The 25,703-nt window shown below is 39.3% G+C and overlaps 1 protein-coding gene across 6 annotated transcripts in view; it reads left to right on the top strand.

Moving 5' to 3' along the window:
* The window catches only part of LOC137249817 (uncharacterized), a 41,509-nt gene that overhangs the window by 7,220 nt on the left and 8,586 nt on the right, over positions 1–25,703 (top strand). Inside the window, exon 1 of one of the 6 annotated variants that reach the window (XM_067781768.1) lies at positions 9,388–10,217. The exons of 3 other annotated variants lie outside the window; for them this stretch is intronic. The gene's annotated coding sequence lies outside the window, so the exon portion shown is untranslated. Of the gene's footprint in view, positions 1–9,387; positions 10,218–22,529; positions 22,637–25,703 lie in introns of those variants that run through there. 2 more of the 6 variants (XM_067781769.1, XM_067781770.1) reach the window with 2 other exon arrangements.

Genomic DNA, 25,703 nt, shown 5'->3' with positions numbered 1-25,703 from the left:
AAATTTGTCGATACATCTTTTCGATGTCGCTATTGAATACGAAGCGGTATAGTCTCCATCGTAAGATAAGTATGGGTAGATCGGCTTGTAGAACTGGGCCTGGGAGGAGAATTCCGTTTAAGCTATTGCCGTTGGCCGTAGGGCTCGAGGCGTTAAATACTACGCGTACCTTGGTGGTTGTACTTTCTGCTTTTACAACGGCGTGGTGGGGCAGGAAATAATTATCCGAATCGTCGGATGGAATATTCTTTTCAATTTTTCTCATATGTCCGAGCGTTTCATATTCTGACAACACTCGAACATATTCTTTTCCTAAATCAGGGTTTTTTATTAGCCGCCCCTCATTCCGGAAGAATTGAGAGCATGCACGCTTCAGGGATGGTCCTAAGTTAATATTGTTAGGGTAATCCTGCCGGAATGGTAGTGACACGGTGTACCTTCCATTCTCACTTCGCTGCGTTGTTTCTTTAAATAGTTGTTCACAGTACCTTTCATCCTCATTCAATATTTTATTTTTGGGTACATTTTCTACCTCCCAGAAAGCTTTGAGTTGATTGTCTAACGCAACCTCGTTGTAAAAAGACATAATGCTCTTCGTTGGATTCGGTGATTCGATACGACCGGTTAGTATCCAACCGAACACTGTCTCTTGGGCTAAGAGTGTGTTTAGCACATTCTTCTTTATACCGCTCATTATAATGTGGGGATATATGTCTCCGCCAAGTATGAGGTCTACGTCTTCGTTGACGTAGAACCTCTTGTCTGCCAAAATCAAGTCTGGGAATGCCTGCATAGTCACTGCGTTGATATGGCAGGATGGAAGATTCCCAGTGAGTTTCGTTAGAACTAGTACGGGTGTAGTCAGGCTGAAGCAGGGATCCACTGGTGAACGTAGTTCGATGTTGGATGCTTCTTTCACCTGAGCTGACACCGCATTTGTGATGCCTGAAACATGGGCATGCATTTTCCTCGCTGGCAAATTGATTCTGCGTTTCAGTCTTTCAGTTATAAAGGAACATTCAGACCCAGAATCAATTAATGCCCGCGCGGAGAAGTCGGTACCATTATGGTGAATGTGTACGCGAGCAGTTCCTAATAGCACGCCTGTGCTGGAATTGGCATGGCAGGATTTGACATTCTGATTTGCAGAGGAAGGTGGTTGTCCCGATTCCTGTCTTTTCCTTGCCTGTGCCGAAGTTGATGGGGCATTATCCGCATCTTTGAAGGGATTTCGTCCCGCCGGTTGCTGAAGTGTGTCCGCATGCAGGAGCGTGTGGTGACGAGAGTGGCATTTGGAACAGTTATATGAGCTGGTGCACCTCGTCACTGTGTGTCCTGGGGATAAACAATTCAGGCAGCCATTTGTGGATTTGACGAATTTAATCCTTTCTACCGGGTTTAAATCGCAAAAGCGTGAACAGTTGCGTAATCTGTGCTCCGTAGATTTGCACATTTTACACATTGATTTTGTTGTTTGCTTGGTTACTTTGGTTTGAAAAGCACCAAGTCTTTTTGTAGGGTTTTCCGTCGACTGGCGCGACGTGTTTGATTTTTGCACTTTAGAAGTGGCATTCCCTGTAAAACCAGACACGGTTTCAAGTGTCTGGAAACGATTTGACAAGAATTTGTCCATATCCTCCCACTTGGATATGTCCGTCTTTTGGTCAATGCTCTGCTCCCAGAGAGCCAACGTATTTTCAGGTAATTTCGTCGAACATAAATAGGTAATAATCGCATCCCAATTTGAAACATCGATCTGATGTGTTTTTAAAGATGCCAAGCAATTATTTATGTCGCGCTGTAAGGTTTTGATAGAGCTGCCGCACTCGCTATCTATCTTTTTTAGATTAAACAAAATTTGTAGTTGTGAGTTTACGAGAATCCGCTTATTCTCGTATCTCTCACATAGGTTTTTCCAGGCTGTTTCGAAGCCTTCATTTGTCAAGGGACATTTCTTGACGATGTCCTTTGCCTCACCTTGAGTTTTCTGATTGAGGTGGAACAACTTTTCTACCGGGCTTAGGCGACTGTTGTTTTTGTATATGGCCGTGAACAGGTCACGAAACGTTGGCCAAGATAGGTAGTCGCCCTTGAACACCTCAGTATCACAAGCTGGCAGGCGGATACTATGTTCGCGTGCACGTTCTCCCTCAGGTTTGACTGCCCTGTCTTTTTCCTCCTTCAATTTGGCTTGAAGTTCAGCCATGTTCGACATGCATCTTAGGAATACGGCATATGCCGCTTTATGCTTGATCTTGACCGCTGCAATTTTCTTTGCGTCGAGCGTGTCAGAGCCAAGCAACTCCTCTAGGGCGTTCTCTGCTTTGTCCCACTTAGCTTGCAACTCTTTTTGCTGTATTGCAAGAGTGTGTATAGTGTGCAGAGCCGCATTGATATCATTAAAATCGGCCTCGAATTCGATTATTCGATCGGCCAATCTAATGTAGGAGTCCATGTTCATGGTTGAAAAGGGGAGAGCGAATTAACCAAGGGATATAAACTTGAAAAACCTGAGCGAAACACCCAACCAACAACTATTAAAATTACGCAGAATTGATTATTACTTTTAATTTGTTTATTTTTGTCTGACTTTGCAGATTATTGTGCCGTAAAACAGGGAGCAGGGGGGAGCAACACCAATGTGTTTTGTGTAAATAAAGGGGGCCACTCGCCACTTCCAAGTTAAATTGTATTGTATACGAAGTGCCCGCGTTGATATAAACTCGACGAAAAGTGTGAAACCGTGAAATAGATCTTATGCAACAAAGAACAAAAAACTGTGTAACAAGATTGATTAAGGAAATTAGTGAAAATAATAGTGAAGCAAAAGAAATTAAATTTTGCCGCAGTCAAATGGCGTGAAATTTTTGTGAAAGTGAGGTTATGTGCGCCTCTTCCCTGTGCTGTGTCTGGAGAGCCTTACCGCTGGTGGGGGGACAGACCAGATAGTCACAAGGAATCTTAACCGACGTTAATGCAACGCGTTTGCACTTATTTTCTTTTTTGGCACTACACAGTTTGTTCACACTTTTCGCGGTTAACTACAATCACGTATGGCACTTTAAATGATTTTTCGCACTTTTTATTTATTGTTTTTAACCAACCAAAAAAAATGTGGCAAGAAATATTGCACTTACTCTGGCTTTTGTGGTGATGTGGCAAGATGAATTGTGGTGTTGCTGATGGCTTAACCTGGCTGTCGCTTGCTCAGTGTTTTGCACGCTGGTATTAAATAATATACTATCGAAATTTTGTGGTATAGCTGTTGGCTGTGGCAAAATTCTCCGGATAGCTTTTTATGGCAATTTTTGTAATTTTGGTGGGGACAGCTATGATCTTATGATGTGGACTGTATATAGGTACTGTATTCCAAATTCCTGGTGAGATAGGACCAAATGTTCGGCCTGAGTGCGTCGTAAACCGGCAGTGGGTAGGCGCACAAGGGTCGATCTCGCTCAATGGATGATTCACTCAATAGAAAAGAAAGAAGAACACGGGAGGAGTTTCCTCGTTATAAAAATGCACTTTATTGGGTAGAGGGATAATAAACTTGTTACAATATTACCTGAATATGCTGGAACACGGCAGAGATCGCTGGCGGCAGATGCGTATGGTACGGCTGTTGAAGTCAAAGAGGCCGGTTGTATAGCAAGCTACAACCGTTGACCCGCAAAATCCTCCGTTTTGGAGGGGAAAGGCACCCACACATCAACCCCGACATGCATATGCATGAGTGCTGACAAAAAGCACACATACACGCGCATGTACATGCATGCACATGCATGAGGGTGATGGTGTGGGTGGTTATAAATTAATTCGAGTATCGAGTATCGATTTGCAGAGTTGCATTGGGGGGGTCCCAATCAGATGCGGAAAAGTTAGGCATCCTGCCTAAACATTCGGCCAAATAAAAATGGTAAAACTTCAAACGTTCGTTTATTAAGACAATAAATTTTAAATTTAAACAGCTCTTTTATTGAGCTCATTTGTTTGGTTTTGACGCTCAACAACTAAAACTGTTCGGGTGTACAAGCAAACGAAAGTAAAACAAGTAAGTAAGGCTAAGTTCGGGTGTAACCGAACATTACATACTCAGTTGAGAGCTGTGGAGACAAAGTAAGGGAAAATCACCATGTTGTAAAAAGAACCTAGGGTAACCCTGGAATGTGTTTGTATGACATGTGTATCAAATGGAAGGTATTAAAGAGTATTTTAAGAGGAAGTGGGCCATAGTTCTATAGATGGACGCCATTTAGGGATATCGCCATACAAGTGGACCAGGCTTGACTCTAGAATTTGTTGGTACGATATGGGTATCAAATGAAAGGTATTAATGAGTATTTTAAAAGGGCGTGGGCCTTAGTTCGATAGGTGGACGCCTTTTCGAAATATCGCCATAAAGGTGGACCAGGGGTGACTCTAGAATTTGTTTGTACGATATGGGTATCAAATGAAAGGTGTTAATGAGTATTTTAAAAAGGTGTGGGCCTTAGTTCTATATGTGGACGCCTTTTCGAGATATCGCCATAAACGTGGACCAGAGGTGACTCCAGAATGTGTTTGTACGATATGGGTATCAAATTAAAGGTATTAATGAGGGTTTTAAAAGGGAGTGGCCCTTAGTTGTAGATGTGAAGGCGTTTTCGAGATATCGACCAAAATGTGAACCAGGGTGATCCAGAACATCATCTGTCGGGTACCGCTAATTTATTTATATATGTAATACCACGAACAGTATTCCTTCCAAGATTCCAAGGGCTTTTGATTTCGCCCTGCAAAACTTTTTCATTTTCTTCTACTTAATATGGTAGGTGTCACACCCATTTTACCAAGTTTTTTTCTAAAGTTATATTTTGCGTCAATAGACCAATACAATTACCAGTTTCATCCCTTTTTTCGTATTTGGTATATAATTATGGCATTTTTTTCATTTTTCGTAATTTTCGATATCGAAAAAGTGGGCGTGGTCATAGTCGGATTTCGGCCATTTTTACACCAATACAAAGTGAGTTCAGATAAGTACGTGAACTGAGTTTAGTAAAGATATATCGATTTTTGCTCAAGTTATCGTGTTAACGGCCGAGCGGAAGGACAGACGGTCGACTGTGTATAAAACCTGGGCGTGGCTTCAACCGATTTCGCCCTTTTTCACAGAAAACAGTTATCGTCCTAGAATCTAAGCCTCTACCAAATTTCACATGGATTGGTAAATTTTTGTTCGACTTATGGCATTAATAGTATCCTAGACAAATTAAATGAAAAAGGGGGGAGCCTCGCCCATTTTGAAATTTTCTTTTATTTTTGTATTTTGTTGCACCATATCATTACTGGAGTTGAATGTTGACATAATTTACTTATATACTGTAAAGATATTAACTTTTCTTTTAAAATTTGAATTAAAAAAAAATATTTATTAAAAATTGGGCGTGGTCGTTCTCCGATTTTGCTAATTTTTATTAAGCAGACATATAGTAATAAGAGTAACGTTCCTGCCAAATTTCATCATGATATCTTCAACCCATTGTCCAAAATTTTACAAATTTTCTATTGTGCGTCATAAGTTCAACTCACCTACCAAATTTTATCGCTTAATCCACATTTGGTAATGAATTATCGCACTTTTTCGATTTTTCGAAAATTTCCATATCGAAAAAGTGGGCGTGCTTATTATCCGATATCGTTCATTTTAAATAGCGATCTGAGATGAGTGCACAGGAACCTACATACCCAATTTCATCAAGATACCTCAAAATTTTACGGACGGACGGACATGGCTCAATCGAATTTTTTTTCGATACTGATGATTTTGATATATGGAAGTCTATATCTATCTCGATTCCTTTATACCTGTACAACCAACCGTTATCCAATCAAAGTTAATATACTCTGTGAGCTCTGCTCAACTGAGTATAAAAATTATTTATGCTGACCGCCGGGACATGCATACATATTTACCTATATAATTATACATACATGCATACGAGTTCGAAATGAAAACAAAAGTGAACAGATGAGCAACAGCGAGCTAAATCAAAGCCAAAGTGCTGAGTTGAATTTTTAAGCCAAACAAAATTGAGGTTGCGCCTTTCCTCAAATTTTTTTTCAGGCGCAAGTCTATGCCATAAAGAGAGCTGCCAGACTGCTCTAGGATAATACGGTCCCACTGTGATTGTCACAGCCACCAATGCAGGCCGCCTAAACGGTATTAGAATCCATCGTGGTAGAGCCGAATGTCATGCGGAAGTGTCGAGCCTTGCTGGCGTCAATAAATGTCTCTCTTTGCTGGATCACGGAACACAGCGATATTGAAGGGATAGGTACCGAAATGGACATAAGCGAGGCGAACAGCTTTGTAGGACCACCGCTGGGTTATCTGCTGAAGAAAATAGAGGAATATGTGATAAGATCAACGGATTTTCTAAAGATCAATAGGAAAGATTTCGAGGTCTCAAGGTGCTAATAGCCAACGGTGGCACATACCAACAAGCTTTCTCTACAGAAGCTGTCAGTTTAAGGAGTAAAGAGGAGTTGATGCATAACTTTCTCTGCCGATGTCCAGGACTGCAAACAAGACGATTTATATTTCTCCGGAATGGGCGCTATAATTTTTAATTTAGAAGGTACACGCACGGGCACTCCTGGCCACAGCGGGTTTGGCCTAAAAAAGCGATTCGTAAGTTCAGGAGACCAATGTATTTGACGGTAAGATCAGCTACAGGTCAGCATCACCGCATGGCTTCTTTTTGGCCCTATTTCTTTTCGCGTCCGTCTTCATAGGATGAGCATCCACAATAGTTTCTACTTTGGAGATATAGGCAGCGTACGCCATTGCACATTATTCGAGCGACCATTACAGGCACCGGCGAGGCCGAAGACACATCTGGTACAACTAGGAATGTCGCGTTGCTTTGTTAAAGAAAAAAGCTGCCTAGACCGGAAGAGAGACAGCCAGTGAGAAAAAGGTGAGGCCATCAAATTGGTCGGATGGCAGACGCATTCAATGGCCGACGAAAATTGATTGGATAAAGCGAGAGAACACTTCTATTCATTGATAGGGAAAGCGATTCCGATCGCGATATCCCAACTTCTGGTATTAAAAACCAATACAATATTAAATGCTGAGGAGAATGCAACAACTGTATGCAAAATATGGTCGGACCAGCGCATGACTCCAGATTGGATTTTAAAAGTTCTCCGCGCTAAAATCTCTGCAAAAAAATCGTCCGCCTAATTCATAAAGACACTGGGCCGCGATTGATCCCTCCGTCTACAAAATGCTTTAATTGATCTTTACTAGTTCCTGATGGGTATAGTTGTGATATCTCAGTCTTAAATTGAATAACACTTCCCCATAGAGATAGAAAGAGGACCGGTCCAGGGGTACAGAGAAAAATTGTTCGTCCGCAAACGTAGAGGTGCAAAGGCATGTTAAAGAGTACCCATAAGAGTACAAAGTTGAGTGAAACGAGAACTAGTGCGATAGACTCCGGTAAGGCATAAACTAAAACAATTAGTCTCTCCATAGGACATGCTCAAACCAAACGTGATATCTCGACTTCATCCTGGATTCTTTACGCTCATTCCCTACTAATCGCATGTTTTGCGGGGCGCATTCAGTTTAGTTGATCTCGCTCCATGTTGTTGTTGTTGGAGGCGAAGAAGCTACAACCATTGAAGGATTCAAATATAAGAAGTGACCTTTGCCGTCGAGGTAATATCACGTTTATCAGTCTCTCATTTCTGATATATTGTTCGAATCGGTTAACGCGTTTCCATGCGTGAGCTTCGAAATAGATATTGGGGCCACAATACAGACGGTCGGTCGGCGGAAGGGTGCGGAAATGGCGAAACATACTATGAATGTGTATAGTGATGTTTCCAAATTAACGGAAGGTGTCGGGTCTGCTGTTTACTGTGGCGATCCAGAGTTAAGTAGATCCTACAGGCTGCGAGAATCTTTGCCGTGAAGAAAGCAACAGAAAGTCTGGAGAAAGCGTCAAGTCGTGTCAACAAATACATTAATAGTCAGGCAGCCAAAAGTGTCTTGGAATGCAAACAATCATTGGAGGTTTTCACTCAGACCAGCACATACATTTATACTGGGTTTCCGGTCACAAAGGGATAGAAGGCAACGAAAAGGTCCATAAGTTGGCCAAGGAGGGTGCGATGAATCGACTGTAGACACTCCAAGGCCTCGTCAGTAACAGCAAATGTAGGAGGTACGAGCTGAAGGAAGAAACGGTTTAGCTCGTTCCGTACTCATATCCTGCGATCGCGAGATCAAAGTTCCAGGTACTAGGGGCAGCAGAGTTGCTAGTTCTCGATGCAGCTATTAAGTTAGGTCTTAGAATACTTCTAGTATTTGCCAAGAGAACGAAGTTATTGTATAACAAAATTTCTGTCATCTAATTGGGCGTCAAACAAATTCTGATAACACTATGGAAACATTCAGTCTATGTGGGGTCTTTATGACCGGCCAGTTCAACCTTACCTTATATATGGTTGGAAGGCGGATGTAGAATGTAGGTTAGATCGTTTAGAAGTATTAAGGAGAGAAAACTGATAGGAACACAGAGAAGCGCATAAAAGCGCCCTGCTTTCGGTGTTTTGGTTTTAAGAATAGACGAAGTCGCTGTGGCACTCACTAAGAAATGTTTACGCTGACAGGCAAACAAAATAGATCGAGCGCTTAAACGCTAATTAAAGACCTACCAGACTCCGTTGCCTCGTCGAATTACTAGAATCCAATATGACAATTGGCTTTTAAATGTTTGTGGGCTCAAATTATTGATTAAGTATTTTGTGACTTGGATGAGCATTTAACCGCATTTGACACAAATTAAACAATATTTTAACATAGATTTAAATAGCCAATAAAGCATTACTCAAAGCAACAAAAAATGGTGAATTAATGAGTCAAGACGAGCCGAGAGACGCGCTTCTAAAGTTCGCTTTACATGCGCTGTTCCGCTTTTGCACAACACCTTTGACTGTAGACAACGCTGCGTAGCATATGAAAATGGCTAAAATTTCGTTTTTGATGACTTCTCAGCGAATTTCAAAGAAAATGAAAAAAAAAACAAAATTTAACAAATTTGGTCTTCCCACCTTACCAAAACTAAAAAGTTAACAATGAAACCGGAATAGTTGGCAGACATGAGCCAAAGACGGGCGATATATAACGAATTATTTAAAATTGAAAGAAAACGAGGTAAATGAAATAAACAATAACAGGGAGTGAGAGTGTGCGGAGGAATTGAGTGTGCAAGCTGCTGAGTGAGGAAGAAAGCTTTCGCAAAAGTGTTTGGTTTTTGGGCGATTCGCTCATGGCTATGGCAACCAATGCGACTGTGCAATGAATGCAGTCGGTGAAGAGTTTTTGAAATTATAGGTAAAGCGCGTGACGTTCATTGGACAAAGTGCATCCGCGGAGCAAACACGCGCTAACGGTAATATAGTAAAAAAGGGAAGTGAAGGAGATTGAAAGTAAAAGAAATTGATAGCAAAGTGTGAAGAGAGATGAAAAAACGAAATTTCGACTATAAAAGCGTAACGTTGAAAAAATAATCGAAATTTGCAAATGAAAGTGTGAAGTGAAAAAGTGTTGGATTTTTATTTATGGGATAAAAAAGGCAAGTGATATATTTGAAAGCGACAAGAAAATAAAAACAAACAAATAATACAAAAACAACTCTGCACGCTTTTGCTGCACCCAATTTTTCAAATCAGTAATGAAAAATAATTTTCGCAAAATTACGAAACGAAATATTCGAGAAGCAATAATTTTCGCGCATTGCAATTTCTTCCGTAACACATTTTTTTACTTAAATTGATTGCACCTTTTTGGCCAAACTTGCAATTGCGTGTTTACATTAAATTAATAGCGAAAAATATTTAGCATGAGAGCATTCCAATTGTGCGCATGCGTGACGCGCATGACCAAGTTATGGTAAGCCCGGTTGAAAGAAACGAAAAAAAAAGAAATGCAAAACTGTCAACCATAAAAAAATAGCGCAATTACAAAAAAAAGGACAAAACAAATTATCGTAAGCGGAACTGCGAAACAGCAGAAGAAGCAATAATTGATAAATACATTTTGTGAAAACGAAGTACGGAGCTCAACAAGAAGTTGCATTCTTTAAAATGTGTCAAGCCATGACAGGCGAGTAGTTATCAATATTACTAAGCTGTGAATATGCTTGCTTGAATTAAAAGCGGTAAGTTATGCATAGTTATGAGTTATGTAATAGTAAGAGATATAAGCAGCGTAAGAGCAAAAGATGTGGTAGTAAATAATTGAGGAACCAAACCAAACCAAAAAGCGGGCATGTGTGGTACAAAGAGTAACTCGTCTACCCCTTTCAATTGGCTATAATGACGACAATTAAAATATACCAGAATTGCCTAGTTTCTTCTGCACATGATTATCCCAAAACAGTGGCACCAAATATTTCCTCTCTTGCCGATGACCTCCTATGATTACTATGCCAGCCAAAAGCAAACTAAAGATCCACCATCCTTCCTACAGACGCGAGCCACTTCCTGCAGTATCCAGCAAAAGATTCGATTTTAAAGATTATTCATGATTTCTTTCTTTAAGAGGACTTTTTGCTTATTATTAAAATGCATAAAACAACTAAAAATCGCACCTTTAATAAAAGAAGAAAGGCTTTTAGAAATCATTTGAAGATAAGCCTCTCTCTAAGTAAGATTACTTATAAAATTGTTTTTCAATACGAAACTTTACTTTTTTATGTACAATGACGAATGCTTCCTTCCGCTTTTATGCGCCGTGCAGGTTCACTGTACTTGCATAACAATAAACTTGAATCATATATACATACATCCAACGAAATACTCACTGGCTAAAGTGGGCGCGTTTGTACAATCATATTACGAGTATCATTGCAAGCAAGCATCTTGGCTGCGAACCGACAAAGACAAAAACCATACAAACCAGTAATCAGATATTCATATCTAAATATTCACATACTGAAACACAATGGAAGTACAATAGCACATCTAGCCAGAGGCTAAATCTTGGCGAAATTGTGCATTGATATGTTTAGCTAAATGTGGTTGGCGCCGCGAATGCGTGGATGCGCAATCTTGCGATATTTCTTGTAATTAAAATTACCGGCTTCATTGTGAGCAATGCGTATAAATCACCGGCTGCTAACAAAATATTATGCACTGCCTCACGAAGAATTAGATAAAATAATGATTTAATTTACGCATTGCTCTGTGACAATGAATACGAAATTCGAGTACTTTTTCTTTGTTTTTGTATTCAAAAAGCATTACACGGAAGTAATTGCAAAGTGCGGAGTTAAATTAAACTCAGTAGCAGAGATTGTATTGATGGAGGCCAGGCGAAAGTTTGTGCGAATTTTGTGAGATAAATTGCTGAATTTTGTGCGGAATAGGAGTGGATGTGAGAATGGGAGTTGGATCAGGAGTGGAAGTGAGAGTATAAATCGGACTGGGATTGGAAGAGTCAGTGGGGATGGAATTGGAACTGGGAGTCGGAACGGTAGAGTGAGTGGAAGTGGGAGCTGGGGTTAGAGTTGGAGTGAGAAAGATTAGAACAAGAGGTTCGGACGGAGAGATTTAGTGGAAATTATAGAAAACAACTAAGAGAGTCTAAGATCGGGTGGAACCGAACATTACATACCCAGCTGCGCACTCGAAACGCTTTTGTGGGCGTGGTCTTTAACCGATTTTAGTTATCTTCATTCCGTCTATGTATATAATTTGGCAAGGATAGTGTCTCTGCCAAATTTAAATGTAATATATTTAACTGATTTTGATTTACGGCCTCTTACACTTCCAAATTTTATCTTCTAAATGTGAGTGTTGCCACGCCCATATTCCAAAAATTTTTTGAATTAATGTTTTGCGCCATAAAACCAATCTACCTCCCAAATTTCATTAGCTTAGCGTTTTTGAACTAACTAATTCCATTTTTCTAAATTTTCAATATCGAAAAAGTGGGCATGGTTATCGTCCGATTTCGCTTATTTTCAATACCAATCTATCCTGGGTCAAGATGAGCTCGTATACCGAATTTGGTGAAGATATCTCAATATTTCGTCAAGTTATCGTGCTAACGGACGGACAGAAGGACAGACGGGCGGACGGCCATGGCTTAATCTAATTTTTTGTAGATACTGATTTTTATATATGGAAATCTATACCTATCTCGTGTTATGGATTACGCATTTCCTATGGGAGCAGCAACGAAGGCAGTCGGCATGATCTGGGGTTGCACTGTGGCTAGTCATGTCGGCTGGGTTGTGTTCTTGCCAACCTTGCTGTCCTGCGCCATAACAAAAAAAGTTCCTATCATGCCTATTCAATCAACTGACAAAAAAGCGCAGAGACGACTCAAAACGCTTATAAATTCAAACTAAAACGACATCCGGTCAAACCGGATGCCACGGACAGACCGTTAAACATTCAAAAATTAAAAATTCAAAAAAAAAAAACTCAAAAAACTAAACGCAAAAAAACAATTACCGAACCGGACATGACCGGTTACTACTCTGAAAATCAGAGGAAAAAAATGCTGAAAATAAATACAAAAGGGGGATAAACAAAGAGGGTCGAATGTAACTTGGGGGCGCCGCGGGTGTTGTTGCGACGCCCGGTACTGAGCCCACCCTCAAATCCATGGCCACCGACGCACCTATTTTTCGGTGGCCCCTTACCTGTATGCCCTATGTGCCTTCTAAATGAAAGGAGACTTCAGAATTCCCATTTGCAATTTAGATTTATTGACAATTCATTATTGTTGAAGACTTAGACTATATTTATCTTTAATACATACTAGGTAAACCTCTGAGGTTAAGACTAACTTTGCCTTTTTTTTCTTATTTCGCTAATTTTAGCAACTAGTTAAATTAACGGTATACTGAAAGATTTTAAAAATAACTTTAAAAAGGTTTTCGAAAAAAAATCCAAAATTTTACTTGTAACTCTCCGTATCCTTATCAGGCTTTATTTATCCGTCTAAAACTGTATAGACAAAAATTTATTGAAAATTCCAAAATGTTCAAGGTTCTAAAGCAGTTCTCAATTTTTCAAATTCCTTTCGAAATCTTTGTGGATATTTTTTTGCATAGCTTTCATTATGTAATAATTTAAAATTTATACAGGTAAATAGAAGAAATTAAATAACTTTTAAATTTTGTTAATAATTTTTGCTGGTACTTCCACGTTCACTACTGTAGATCCTTTTTTGATGAAATGCAGAAATAAAATTATCTCTCTCTATCTATTTTTCAACTTGCAGGTGCATACAATATACTTAAAAATTGTATCATTAAACCCATTCGTAAATTTTAGTATCAGTACGGAACCCTTTTAATATATTTCACACGTTTTATAATGTTCTGAAATTCAAATTTAATATTCATTGAACAAATTTGATATATTTTTTTTCTCGGTTTTATTTTCGTGTTAATTATTTTAATTTATTTCATTTTATTTTATTTTATCTTAATTTAGTTTATTTCATTTTATTTTATTTTATCTTAATTTAGTTTTTCATGTTAGTTGAAGGAAAACTAGAAGTCAAAAAAAAAGTAATCATGGAAGTTTATTGGCAACTTCCCTGTTCGATGAATCATATGTGACTCATATTAGCGTATTGGAATGAGTTCATGAGTCACATATGACTCATATCTTTATACAACTTCAATGACGCTGTCTTGGTACGAACGTGTCGTTATATATATTTGTGAGTTCTATGTGAGCGTATATCCAAAAGACCCGAACTTTAGGAAAGTGAAAGAAAATTTCGAAAAAATGTTCCTCTTTTTTTTCTAACACCCTTTTCTCATTTTCTTCAATTTCTTGGTTATACTTCTAACTTCAATTAAACAAAGGAGCGTACTTATACACGCTTTTGGCATTTATGGATCAATTTAAATTATTTGTTTATAGTCCTATATGTTCACCTGGGACTCATTGAACGTGGTACACAAGATTGGTTCTGCTACGTTCCTGAGTCACATTTGAATCATCGAAATAGAATAGTCAAAATACAGTAAATATATGTCAAATCATTTATAAACCTAGTATTCTATACTATGTATTCATATCGTTCAATTAAGCAATACACAAATCAATGGGCGTAGGGCATTCTCAAGGCGCTTCGTCTAAAGCAGCGCATTCATAATTCTAGTGAACTGAAATTAAAGTATTTTTAAACGTTTATGCTTATGGCATATGTAAGCGTAAATGTATGTGTGTAATTTGCTTTATCTAGGAAGTATGATACTTTCTATAATTTTAAAATACTAAAATTTTTGTTTTTTGTGATTTTTACATTCTCCTACGATCAAATTTGGTTTTGGAATCTCTCAATTTAATAGATTATAGTGGTCCGTAGTACGGAACGAACTCACCCACTGTTCTAAACGATGTTGTTATTGTATGTGTCGTTGCAGCAGGCCTGTGTTCTGGGCCCTGCTGTTGTTGTGGTTAAAGAAGGTGATGTTGCAGCAGGCCTATATGCGGCGGCCCTGCTGGTTGTTGTTACTACAACTGGTGTTGTTGTTAAGGCTGGTGTTGCAGCAGGCCTATATACGGCCGCCCTGCTGGTTGTTGTTACTACAGTTGGTGTTACCGGTACTGTTTCAGCAGGCCTATGCGGGTCGGCCCTGCTGGTTGTTTTGGCCGGCGTTTGTTGCTGTGCCCGGCTTGCGTCGGTGGGCCTATCTGAAGCGGCCTTGCTGTCGTGTTAACTGTTGGTGGTGGTAAGCTTGGTAGTTGTGGTTCGTCGGGGTAGGCGCTGCCGGTGGTTACGCGCGGTGTTGCACGCAGTAATGATGCCAGCGCGCGGTTCCGTTGGCGCTATTGGTGGTGGTTGCGCGTCGAAGCGGTTGTTGGGGCCACTGACGTTGGTGGTTGGCACAGATGGTGGTGGTTGCGCTCGAGGGTGGTGCGCCGAAATGGTTGTGGTTGCGTCTGGTAGTACTAGCACTTGGTGTTGGCGCGGATGACGGCGGTTGCGCTCGAGGGTGGGGAGTGCAGCAGTATGTACATCTTAAAGATTTTTTTTTATATATTCAATTTCTGTCGTGCTCGATATGACGATGTGTTTTTGATGATGACTGCTATATGTGTGCTCTGAGACTTAACGAACAAGCAAATTTTTGCAGATCTCACGGAGAGCCCGGCTTTTGCAGCTGTAACTTTATATATATGGATGGGTGTATATTTCCTCAATGGACGAGTTTCTGTCCACGAGACGACTTTACAACTGAAGTCAATGAAAAGTGTGGTTTTTGGTTGTGGTTGTTTTCGGGGTACCCGATGTCGCTGCTTCCCTTCCTTCAGCGCGAATAAGGAACCGCGTAAAACAGACCAGAGATTTACTCTTGCCTATACTTACGAGCCGCAGCTGCTCCCTTTTCCTGAAGTAGTTAATTATGCATAAGTTGGCACGTATATATGTTGATATGCCTTCGGAACAGGTAAATCACGATTGTATACGGCGCGCTGCCCTAGCTTTTGCACCTAACGAAATTGTGCAATCTCTTGCCAGATAAATTGCGGTTAGCACCTATTCACTGCTTTACAACCACTTTGAGAAAAGATTTCCAACTTTTTTGGAAGTTCAGGACTTCCACCGCAACAATCCGCAACCTCGCTATTCTTTCTCCTTTTTTCCGGAAACAGCGTGTTTCTTTTTTCCTCTTTATTTCTGCCTTTTTTTGCAAATGGCTTCACAGCGGCGGTGGCGACATCTAGTGTTCATTTCGTTGAAAATTGCCATGGCACCTTTTTGTTTGCTATCACTAGCCACTAGGTGCGTTCCAAAGGTGCCTCTCCCAAATGGACCATAACACTCGATTCCTTTATACCTGTTCAACCAACCGTTATCCAATCAAAGTTATAATACCCTGCGTACAAGTACAGCTGGGTATAAAAAGTGAACGGAGAAAGTGAGAGGAGATGTAAATACTTACACGCTAAAGTGTGAGCGAAACAAAATCTCCTGGGTCCGCTCCCATAAAACAACTCAGTTTAGTTTTATTTAATCCCATACATAAATATCTTATACATATATAAAATTCTCGTGTCACAGTGTTTGTGGCTGAACTCTTTTGAAACGGTAGTTATATAGAAACGTGGGTTGAAAACCAGGGGTATAAATTAATATACTTCTAAAGGACAAGAAGAAAATATTCAACCTTTCTTCAATAGTACTATTAATAAACTTTAGAAAGGTTGTGATGCATTTGGAGCTATATCGTATAATAAACATGTGGTTTTTGTGAGAGGTAAAGTTGGGACCTCATAGGACCAGAGTCCATAGACATTTTGTGGGCTAGCAAGATGGTGCAGCTGCTCTCTAAAAATTATATATTGATTTGCGTCTATTTACCCTACCAATCAAGCAGTGTTACGGCGGTCGTACTTTAGCGAAGTTATCGGATTTAGACAGACAAGAGAACTACGCTGCGGATAACAGAGCATGGAAGACCAACGCGTTATTCAAGGTATTGGTAAGCGCAACTGTTAGCCTTACTTACGAGAGGTGAATCCGGTTACAGAACTGAGTGTATACATGAAACGTACACATTTTAGCAGGCGAGCCTTTGAAGGCAGCAAGTCTCTCACGGGGACACACGGGCTGGGATGAGCTAGAATGTTCAAGGTGGGCATATAGAATGGGGGCGAGATGGCCTACAAGAACCATATATTAAATCGTTCCAGAGATTACTTTAATGGTGCATGTTGCCGGATCGTACCGGATCTACTTATATCCGGCAAAGGACCATCAACACCGATAAAACTCCCCAAAACCTTCAGGGAGTGGCTTTATCGCTACAACACCAACAACAACAACCCGTAAAAGGACAGCTCGCTTCAAAGACACTCACAAAAACCTTCTATGCTTTTAAAGCAATAACAACCAAAACGCCAGAAACATTGTGCTTCCTCTTATTACGTTAAAAGATTAGTTTGGGTCTGACTTTACCAAGGAATTAAGTGGAACAATGTTCCTCCTAATCTTAATATGACATTGGCTGGGACATACAGTCCTGCTCTGAACCTTTTTTCGCCCAACTGAGTAGACGTTTCAACCTTCCTTCTTGTTGATCGGAAAATTGTCATACGGGAGCGTATTGATTTACTTGCATCACGTGAGCTAGAAAGCGAAGCCTTTGGCCTTTTATTCATACTATGTAGAGCACCTACATTTCTGCGGCACCAGTCTTGATTCAGGACCAGACGTCAGAACCGGACTGATTAAACACTTAAAAGGTGTGATCTTTGTAAGAAAAATTTCAATTTCCTACTAATCCCAGGCTATTCACGGATAATTTGGACTACAGTTAAAGTTGACTAGAGTTCAACCTTGCAGTTTTGGATGGTTAAAGTCGTTTTCTCAGAGCTCAGCTTTACCAACATCATAATTAAATGGCGCTTAACCGCCTAAGGGTTTTTGGCCTTTTTGTAGCAAGTCCCGTCTGCTATCCTTGTTTCGCGATTGAGAGCACCGAACGAGGTCCAGTCTTTTTCCACTTGGGTCTCCGAACTCAGACGAAGTCTCCCCTTTCCAAACTGCGGTGTCAACTGAAATACTTTCTTGGTCGAAGCGTTCTCGTCCATTCGCATAGCATGAGCTAGCCAGCGAAGTCTTTGAGCTTTTCTTCGCTACACTACCCTTATTTCTGCGTAAAGCTCATACACCAGCCACTGTGGTGTGATGGTAACGTGGTCCGCCCGGTCAAAGCAACATCAAAATTTTTGAAATAAGGTTTTTAATTATAAGAAAATTTTTCTCAGCGGGGTCGCCCCTCGGCAGTGTTTGGCAAACACTCCGAGTGTATTTCTGCCATGAAAAGCTCTCAGTGAAAACTCGTCTGCCTCGCAGACGCCGTTCGGAGTCGGCATAAAACAAGTAGGTCCCGTCCCGCCAATTTGTAGGAAAAATTAAAAAAGAGCGCGACGCAAATTGGAAGAGAAGCTCGGCCTAAAATCTCTTCGGAGGTTATCGCGCCTTACATTTATTTTTTATTTTTATTTATACATCGGAACAGGTATCATAAACGATTAATAGAGCGTGATTTTTGTTCGTCGAGAGACAGCCACCTCAGTCCAAAGAAGCACTTTTTGGTTCCTGAGCTAAATATTGTCCTTATTTAGTGCCAAGTCCCATTTTTGGCCGCTTAATATATTCCAGAGAAGGCAGAACTTTGTCAAGGTCAATAACAACAAAACGCCTTCTTAACTTTGCAGAGAGCTTAAATTTAAACATAGCAGCATACAAGCTTGTGTCGTGAACTTTTTCAGGGTTTAGTAGATTTACCAGGCGTGAAGCTGCAAAGATAAGTTACAATCAGTTCGTTGACCTGACCTTTATACGCGGTATTAAGCAGGACGAATCCGCAGTAATTGGTGCGGTTTGCGGGATCGCCTTAAAATCCAATCTGGAGGCATGCGCTTATTCGACCATATTTTGCATAGGAATTGATGCATGCTCTTTACCAACTCTTCGAAAAGCTCAGCGGGTAGCCCGTCATTACCCAGCGCCTTGTTATTTTTTAGCCGGGATATGAGGGCAAAGGTTTAGAAACTTGAATGTGGTCATATTAAATCGTTTCCGAGATGGTCGGGCTAGCACCTTAATGGTGCTCGTTACCAGAACATACCGGATCCATGTCCTTCAAATAAGTGTCATTATCGCTACAACAACAACAACAACAACACTCATAGTTTTTATTATAGCTAGAAAGCTTTCTCGATCCAGCGACACACGTTGGATTGATTTACTTTTCGAAAGTTTTAACATATCTTCATTGATTCGCCTACGGTTTCACCCACGTTTTCAAAATAATTTTTTATTCAATCCACATCTTGCCATTTGTGTGTCAATATGTGAAAGGAGTGTCGCTTAAACTTAAGTACTTAACTATATACAAAGAAAAACCCATTATTCATTACAATATTGAATGTTTTATGACCACGAAATTAATAAATACCGAGTACATAATAACCTAAGTGCCGATCAAATCAGCCGGCAACTCAACTCACTTAAACGAAAAATGCAATTAAAATGCCAGTAAATTTTTGTCTAACAACAATTATTTGGTAAATTTTTCTATTATGTAACACAAAAACAAAAAAGCTTGACAAATAACTGCTAAAGCCGTAACAATGGACAACAATTATGGAATTTTGAAATTCATGTCAATTGCTTTAACGAATATTTTTTATCTTTGAAGGCGAGTAAAAAAAAAGCTGAAACAAAACAAATGGAATCAACTCTTTAAAAAAAATATATATTTTTCAATGCGGTCAAGGTCTTTCACAAAATTAGTCTTAGCGAAAAATTTAACTACGACCTTAACTTTCTTTAAACATGACGGCCACCAACTTTGTCTCAATTCAATATTTCCTTTATTTTAAAAGAAATGTGGAATTCTATTGGTTTGTTAGTTTAAGATAACTGATGTATCCAAAAATGAATTCTCACTTGCTTACCTAATACCTCTTGGTATGTCAGCGGCAAGGAACAGCGCTCCTACGAATGTCCGTGCAGAGATTAGCCGTGAAAGAGGCTCTACGACTAAGAGAATCCAACATATGGTATAAGGCATCGGCCGTATTATGGCGCTTTTTCACTTTCAGGTGCAGAACTTAAGATATCCATAAAACGAGGACTGGAGGGGGGGGGGGGGGGGGGGGGGAACCTGGACAGTGGTAGAAGCAATACAATCTACACAGATGGCTCAAAAATAAATGGAAAAGGGAACTGGAGCTGGGGCTGGAATGTATCCAAAACATCTGCAAGTAAATCAATCGCAACGACTTCCTGTCTCATGCAGTATCTTTCATGACGGAGGTTTACACCATAAAGCGAACACCAGACTGCTCCAGAATAGTACAGTCGCAGATATCAATGTAAAGCTTTAATATGATAAATTCCGATATCGTGCGGAGGTGTCGAGCCTCTCTGGCGTCCATAAGGCACCTAACTGTCTACCTTTACTGGGCCCGGGCGCGCAGTCATGAGAAAACAGAAATATTAAATGTCAAAAATCAAAACAGATGCGTTATGGTTCTTCCCTAAGAAGACGCCTTTAATTAAACAGTTCCGAAAGTAGTACCAAAAGAGACACTGTCGATTGATCAGACGGCTTTCCAAACTCGCTTATGAAGTGCGCCTGCTCCAAACAATTAATAAGTCGGTATGTTGACGCAAATTAGTTGCGAATTCCTTGCTTCGCTAAGTTCACGTGAAGTTTGCGATGCACACTCGTAAAGACTGACTTACATTTCTTGATCGAAATGCGAATGAGCTGGTATCTTGTTGCGTATTAGTCGCTAATTAGTTGCGAGAAGAAAAATTTTTCACTCTTTGTAAGTGCATTTTTTGTTTGTTTTCTTTCTGTGCTTCGCGAACTTAGCTAAGCACCCTTGTAAAAACTGACTTGCACTATTCTGATTTAAATGCAACCATTTAGCGACTTTTACTCAACAAAATACCAGCTAAGTCGTATAAGATTGTTTTCACGCGGGTGTTCCACGAAGCACCGCAAAAAACAAACAAAAACAAGTAAGCACGGGACTGCCTTCGGATGTGCCGAAGAGTTCATACCTTTCATGAATGGGGCTGAACAATAATCTTATCCCATTTGTAATCTCCAAATAATGCGCTGTATAGGATAAGAAATATATAGTGAACAGATGTACATATCTATACGATTTTAAGATAAATATTGTAACGAATTTATTGCAAATCCTCTTATTTCAAATCTTCTACTAAGGTTCGAATCACTAAACTGTTGAATAAATAACTGCTATATTGAATAATGGAAAAATGGCCTTTATTAAAGTACTTCACAATAAATAATACTGCTATTGCTCGCCAGATAGCGTCTTAATCAAAACTGCCTGTAGCACCTCTACCTTTGGTGCTTTTATACTATGTGATTTCCTCGTTGCATCTTCTAGGCGCTTCCAGAATTTACTTAGTTACTGCCATATAATTATAACTACAGATGCACGTGTATAGCTTCTCATATGCGCGCGTATTTGTGAGCGACACTTCCACAATTACAATTGCATACTTTCGGAGCATCTCAGATAAGATATCTGCATGTGTTTGTGCATCTCTTCTCCGCTGCGTGTACGTACATATGTGTAGACATAATGATTGATTCGTTTATGTAGATACATAATGATTGATTTATGGATGTGCATACAAGGCGCTGCTTAGCATCGGCTTAGAGATGGCAGTACCCCTTAGTGTTGCTAATATTCGTAACAATATAAAAAAATGGCAAAAAACCCCCTTATCTGAACGATCGGTTGTATGGGAGATATATGCTATAGAGGTCCGATCCTACCGGATCCCACAAATGTCTAATATAATACAAAAATACATCCTTGTGCCAAATTTCATTGAGATATTTCAAAATTTGAGGGACTAGTTTGCGTTCAAACAGACAGACGGACATGGCTATATCAACTCAGTTCGCTGCCCTGATCAATACGGCATACTTAATAGTGAGTCTCTCTTCTATATTTCCCAACGTTACAAACATCGGACCAAAGTTAATATACCATTTCATGTTCATGAAAGGTATAAAAAACACTTGAAACAGCGCCAACAATTTTTGTGTCTTCGCAACTTATTTGCAAGAAAATGCCGTCCTATTAATTTTGTGATATGGCGAAGTTGCTGCGCTAATTTCACGTTCATCAAAGTGGTGTCCAATGAGACTTTCCTTATCAGGGATCCTCGACAAGTAATAGCTGGTGATACAGTTATACAATTAATCTACATTCTAGCGACTTTCAAAATTGCGATAGACTCTCTCCAATGTATCTCGATTCACTCGGTGCCTCAGCAGCGGCGTCGTTTTTATCACAAAGTTACGTCGCCACGGTCTCATACATTGGATTCCATTGCAATTTTATATTTTATATATATATATTGGCGCTGATATGGTCGGGCTCCAATAAGGTAATGCCGAAAATACTAGTTGTGAGGTAGGTAACAACCAGCCGGTCTTGCCGTAGGGTAGCTCTTACATCACACTTCTATGCCTGAAAAATTGCATACACGCTTCTAACGATCGCAACAGCATATTTGCACAGACCACCAAATAAATGGATATGGATTGTTACGCATGCGCTGCTTAGCTTTAAACAGCGTGGAACAACACACAAGCTGAGAAAGAAAGAAAAAAAACGCGCTCTTGCATATAAGCATAAAAAAAAATAATAATAATAAATAAATAAATAAATAAAATTAAATAAAACATATGAGTCCACTCATCTAGCTACATTGCGTAAGTGTGTGTTCACACATTCGATTCTTCGACGCTTAAACTTTTTGTTCATTTTCGATTTATTTACTGTCCATTCAATCGTTGGGAGCTTTTTTCTTGGACGCTTATGTTTAAGGCATTGCCAACTAAGACGCTGCCTTGTTGATGTGACTTCAGCGTCACTGGAGCAGCAGCTGGTGGGTAACAACTTAAATCAGTTTCTATTGACACGTTTTGACGTGCAGGTCTTATACGCAATCCAACGCGCTTTTATTAGCATTCGCTTGCCAAACAAAACGAAACGTTAATTTGCATTATATTTTATTCGCATATTTCGGGTAATAAAAATTAAGTGTTAATAAAATTAAGTCAATAAATTAATTAAAAATATTAATTAGCGAAAAAGGAATATGAGATTTTGCTTGCAGTGATTTATGTTTATTTGCTTAACTGCAAAATTTATTGGCATTAATTGAAATATATTAAAGCTAAGCAAAATTTATGAAGTTAAACTAAACTTATGTTTTTGATACTACTCTATAAAAATACAAAATAATTGTAAAGATGCCTATGGCATTTAAAAGTTCGTTCAACTTGTTAAGCCAAATGAAGAAAATTTACAGTTTTCATGATTTATCTCAGCGACCGTAATCATCATGAGTTTTACAATAAAATGAATATTTAATATTTTAACAATTTTTATATGCGAAATGAGCACTAATCACTATTTTTCAAGTCTAATATCAGATAATTATAATATTTCATCTCATCATATTTCTTCAATTTTTTTTTAATAAAATATTTTTTTTTATTTATGACAAATTGTTACGAACGCATAGTTATGTTTATTCTTTCTCCAATCTGTAAAAAAAACTAATAAAGATCCAAATTAAATTTTTCTTTCATTAAAAAAAAAATGATTTCGAAATGGCCCAGCGGTGGATCAACTCTCCCCAGTTCCTAAAAACTAAACAAAAACCTATCTAATACACATGAACGTTTTCTTAATCATTGTAGCGAATACTGAGATACTCCTGATAATTGTACAGCGGATGCTAACGTTCGAATCGCTGAACTGTCGAATAAATAATTCCAATATTCAGTATTGCAAAATGGTCTCTAGTGTGTTTAAATCAAACTGATTAGTTACTTCTCAGCTTGCGCTGCTTTTATACTCTCTGTTGCCTCGTTCGCATAATACTCCTAAGGTCTAGACTTTTCCCGAGCATGCCTTCTGGAACAGTTGTGCCTCATACTTGGTTATTTAGCTATATGCGTGTGTATGTGTGAGTAACAACTTCTGCACTACATAATCTCTCTGCTTCAAGCTGCTGGTTATGTGTATGGAATATTCTTCGTTGCCTTGTACATAAGTGTGTCTGCTTGCTTTAATGTGTACATGTACATAAGTGTGGCTAATTGCTGGTTTTGTTGTTGTGATTATTTACTAACAGCATAGTGATGCTAATATTCGCCACATTATTATAAAACGTCATATAGTAAATTGAAGAACATTGTTTTTAAATGCTCATGCCATACTTTGCACGTTAGAACCACGGCCGCAAGTGCTTAAAGTTCATTGACAAAGTACGAGAATTCCATCAATGCCAGTATATTTTTATTATATCACACTTTAATGTTCTGAGGAAGAAGGATTTAAAATTAGTATCAGGTTGTGAAAAAAACCGAACATTATATACCTAGCTGCGTGTTCTTAAAGAGAAATGTCACGAAAATTAAATTACATGAAAACTGGCCGTAGGCGTGGTCGTTAACGAATTTTCTTCAGATGTAAATATAATACCAAGAGCCATAATTCTACAAAATTACAAGTGATACTAACGGCTTCTGATTTACGATTTTCAAAAATTTAATATTTTATTCTAAGGAATTTGGGCGTAGCCATGCCCATTTTCCAAAATTTTACCAAATATCTATTTCGTGTTAAAAAGTTAGATCCCTGGCGGAGCAAGGAACAGTTAACGCCGGATATCAGCTGATTGGTACTTTACCAGTATTTGTTAATGCACTGTCCATATTTTTTTTCATTTGTCGAAATTTTCGATATCGTAAAAGTAGGCGTTGTTATTACCTGATTTCGTCTATTGTCAATACATATATATTTTGAGTTCAATGAAGCGCGAGTACTAAATTTGGTAAGACAATTTCTATTCTTGCTCGATTAATCGGGTTAACGAACGGACGGACAGGCATAGCCCAAACAAACCCCAAACTTGACCCACCCATTGATGAGCTATGCATTATCTTTCCAGCTTCTTCGCCTCGCCAAACCTGACATTGTCACCGACCAAATCTTCGGCCACCTTTACAACGTGGGCAAGATAAATGTCGACCATATTGAACATCCACGTCAATGGCACCACGCTACCGGTCTGCCACCCTAAAATCTTGGGTGCGACGTTCGATGAAGATCTACATTTTAGAGAGCATGCAACCGTAATTGTACCTAAAATACAGAGCAGTAAATAAATCCTCGAATCTCTTGCCGGCAGCACTTGGGGTAATGATAAAAAAACAACACTCATTACCACTTCCGATATGGTCACCGAGCCTAAAGGATACACACTGAAAGAAAATACAGAGCTGTTAAAACAATGCTCTCAGATTTGCTACGGGTTGTCTTCTTATGTCTCCAGATCACCATTTATACAGTGAAGAGAGTACTCCCCAAGAGGGAGAGAAATGAAATGCTGAACAAACAGTTTCTGCTGAATACCCAGAAACCTGGACATCCCAAAAGACATCTGAGTGAAGAGTATTTGCCTCCCCGGGTCTTAAGAAGTTATCTCCGCATACATTACGAGGAAATACGGCACCTCAGAACTCAGCCGTATGTAGAAAAAATACACAAAGAGGTCCACGCCAATAATTGCCCGGCGAACCCCGTTCTTGAGGTTAAATACCCTGAACTCCCAGTAGAGTAAAGCAATTTTCCCAGGGAGACGCGCGTCATTCTTGCTTAACTTCGAACTGGATACTGTAATAAGCTAAACTCATACCTTTCTAGAATCAACTCCGACATACACAATTTATGTCCTGCTTTCAATGTGTCCTCACATGACACCAACCATCTCTTTAACTGAAATGTGGAACCAACGCCTCTAACACCCCTTTCTCTCTGTGGAAACTGCGGGTTTCCTTGGAGGATATTGATAACAATTTACGAGTAGTCGCACCTTTTTGATGAGGTCCGCGTGGGGATCTAGCGAACATTGCACAAATTTCCAATGCACGGGTGGTTATTTTTATGGCAAATTGGCTTAGTTTAACTTAAAAGGCTTTCCAAAACGTTCACCATTCACAGATTCCATTACAGCGAAAATAAAAAAGTTGCTCACAATGAATTTCCGTTTAAAGACATTATTTTTGTAGCAATTTTATGAT

Source organism: Eurosta solidaginis, chromosome 4, assembly GCF_040869045.1.
Source record: "Eurosta solidaginis isolate ZX-2024a chromosome 4, ASM4086904v1, whole genome shotgun sequence".
Taxonomy (NCBI): Eukaryota; Metazoa; Arthropoda; class Insecta; order Diptera; family Tephritidae; genus Eurosta; species Eurosta solidaginis.
The sequence above is the reverse complement of the archived record's forward strand: the minus strand, read 5'-3'. Positions and strand labels throughout refer to the sequence as shown.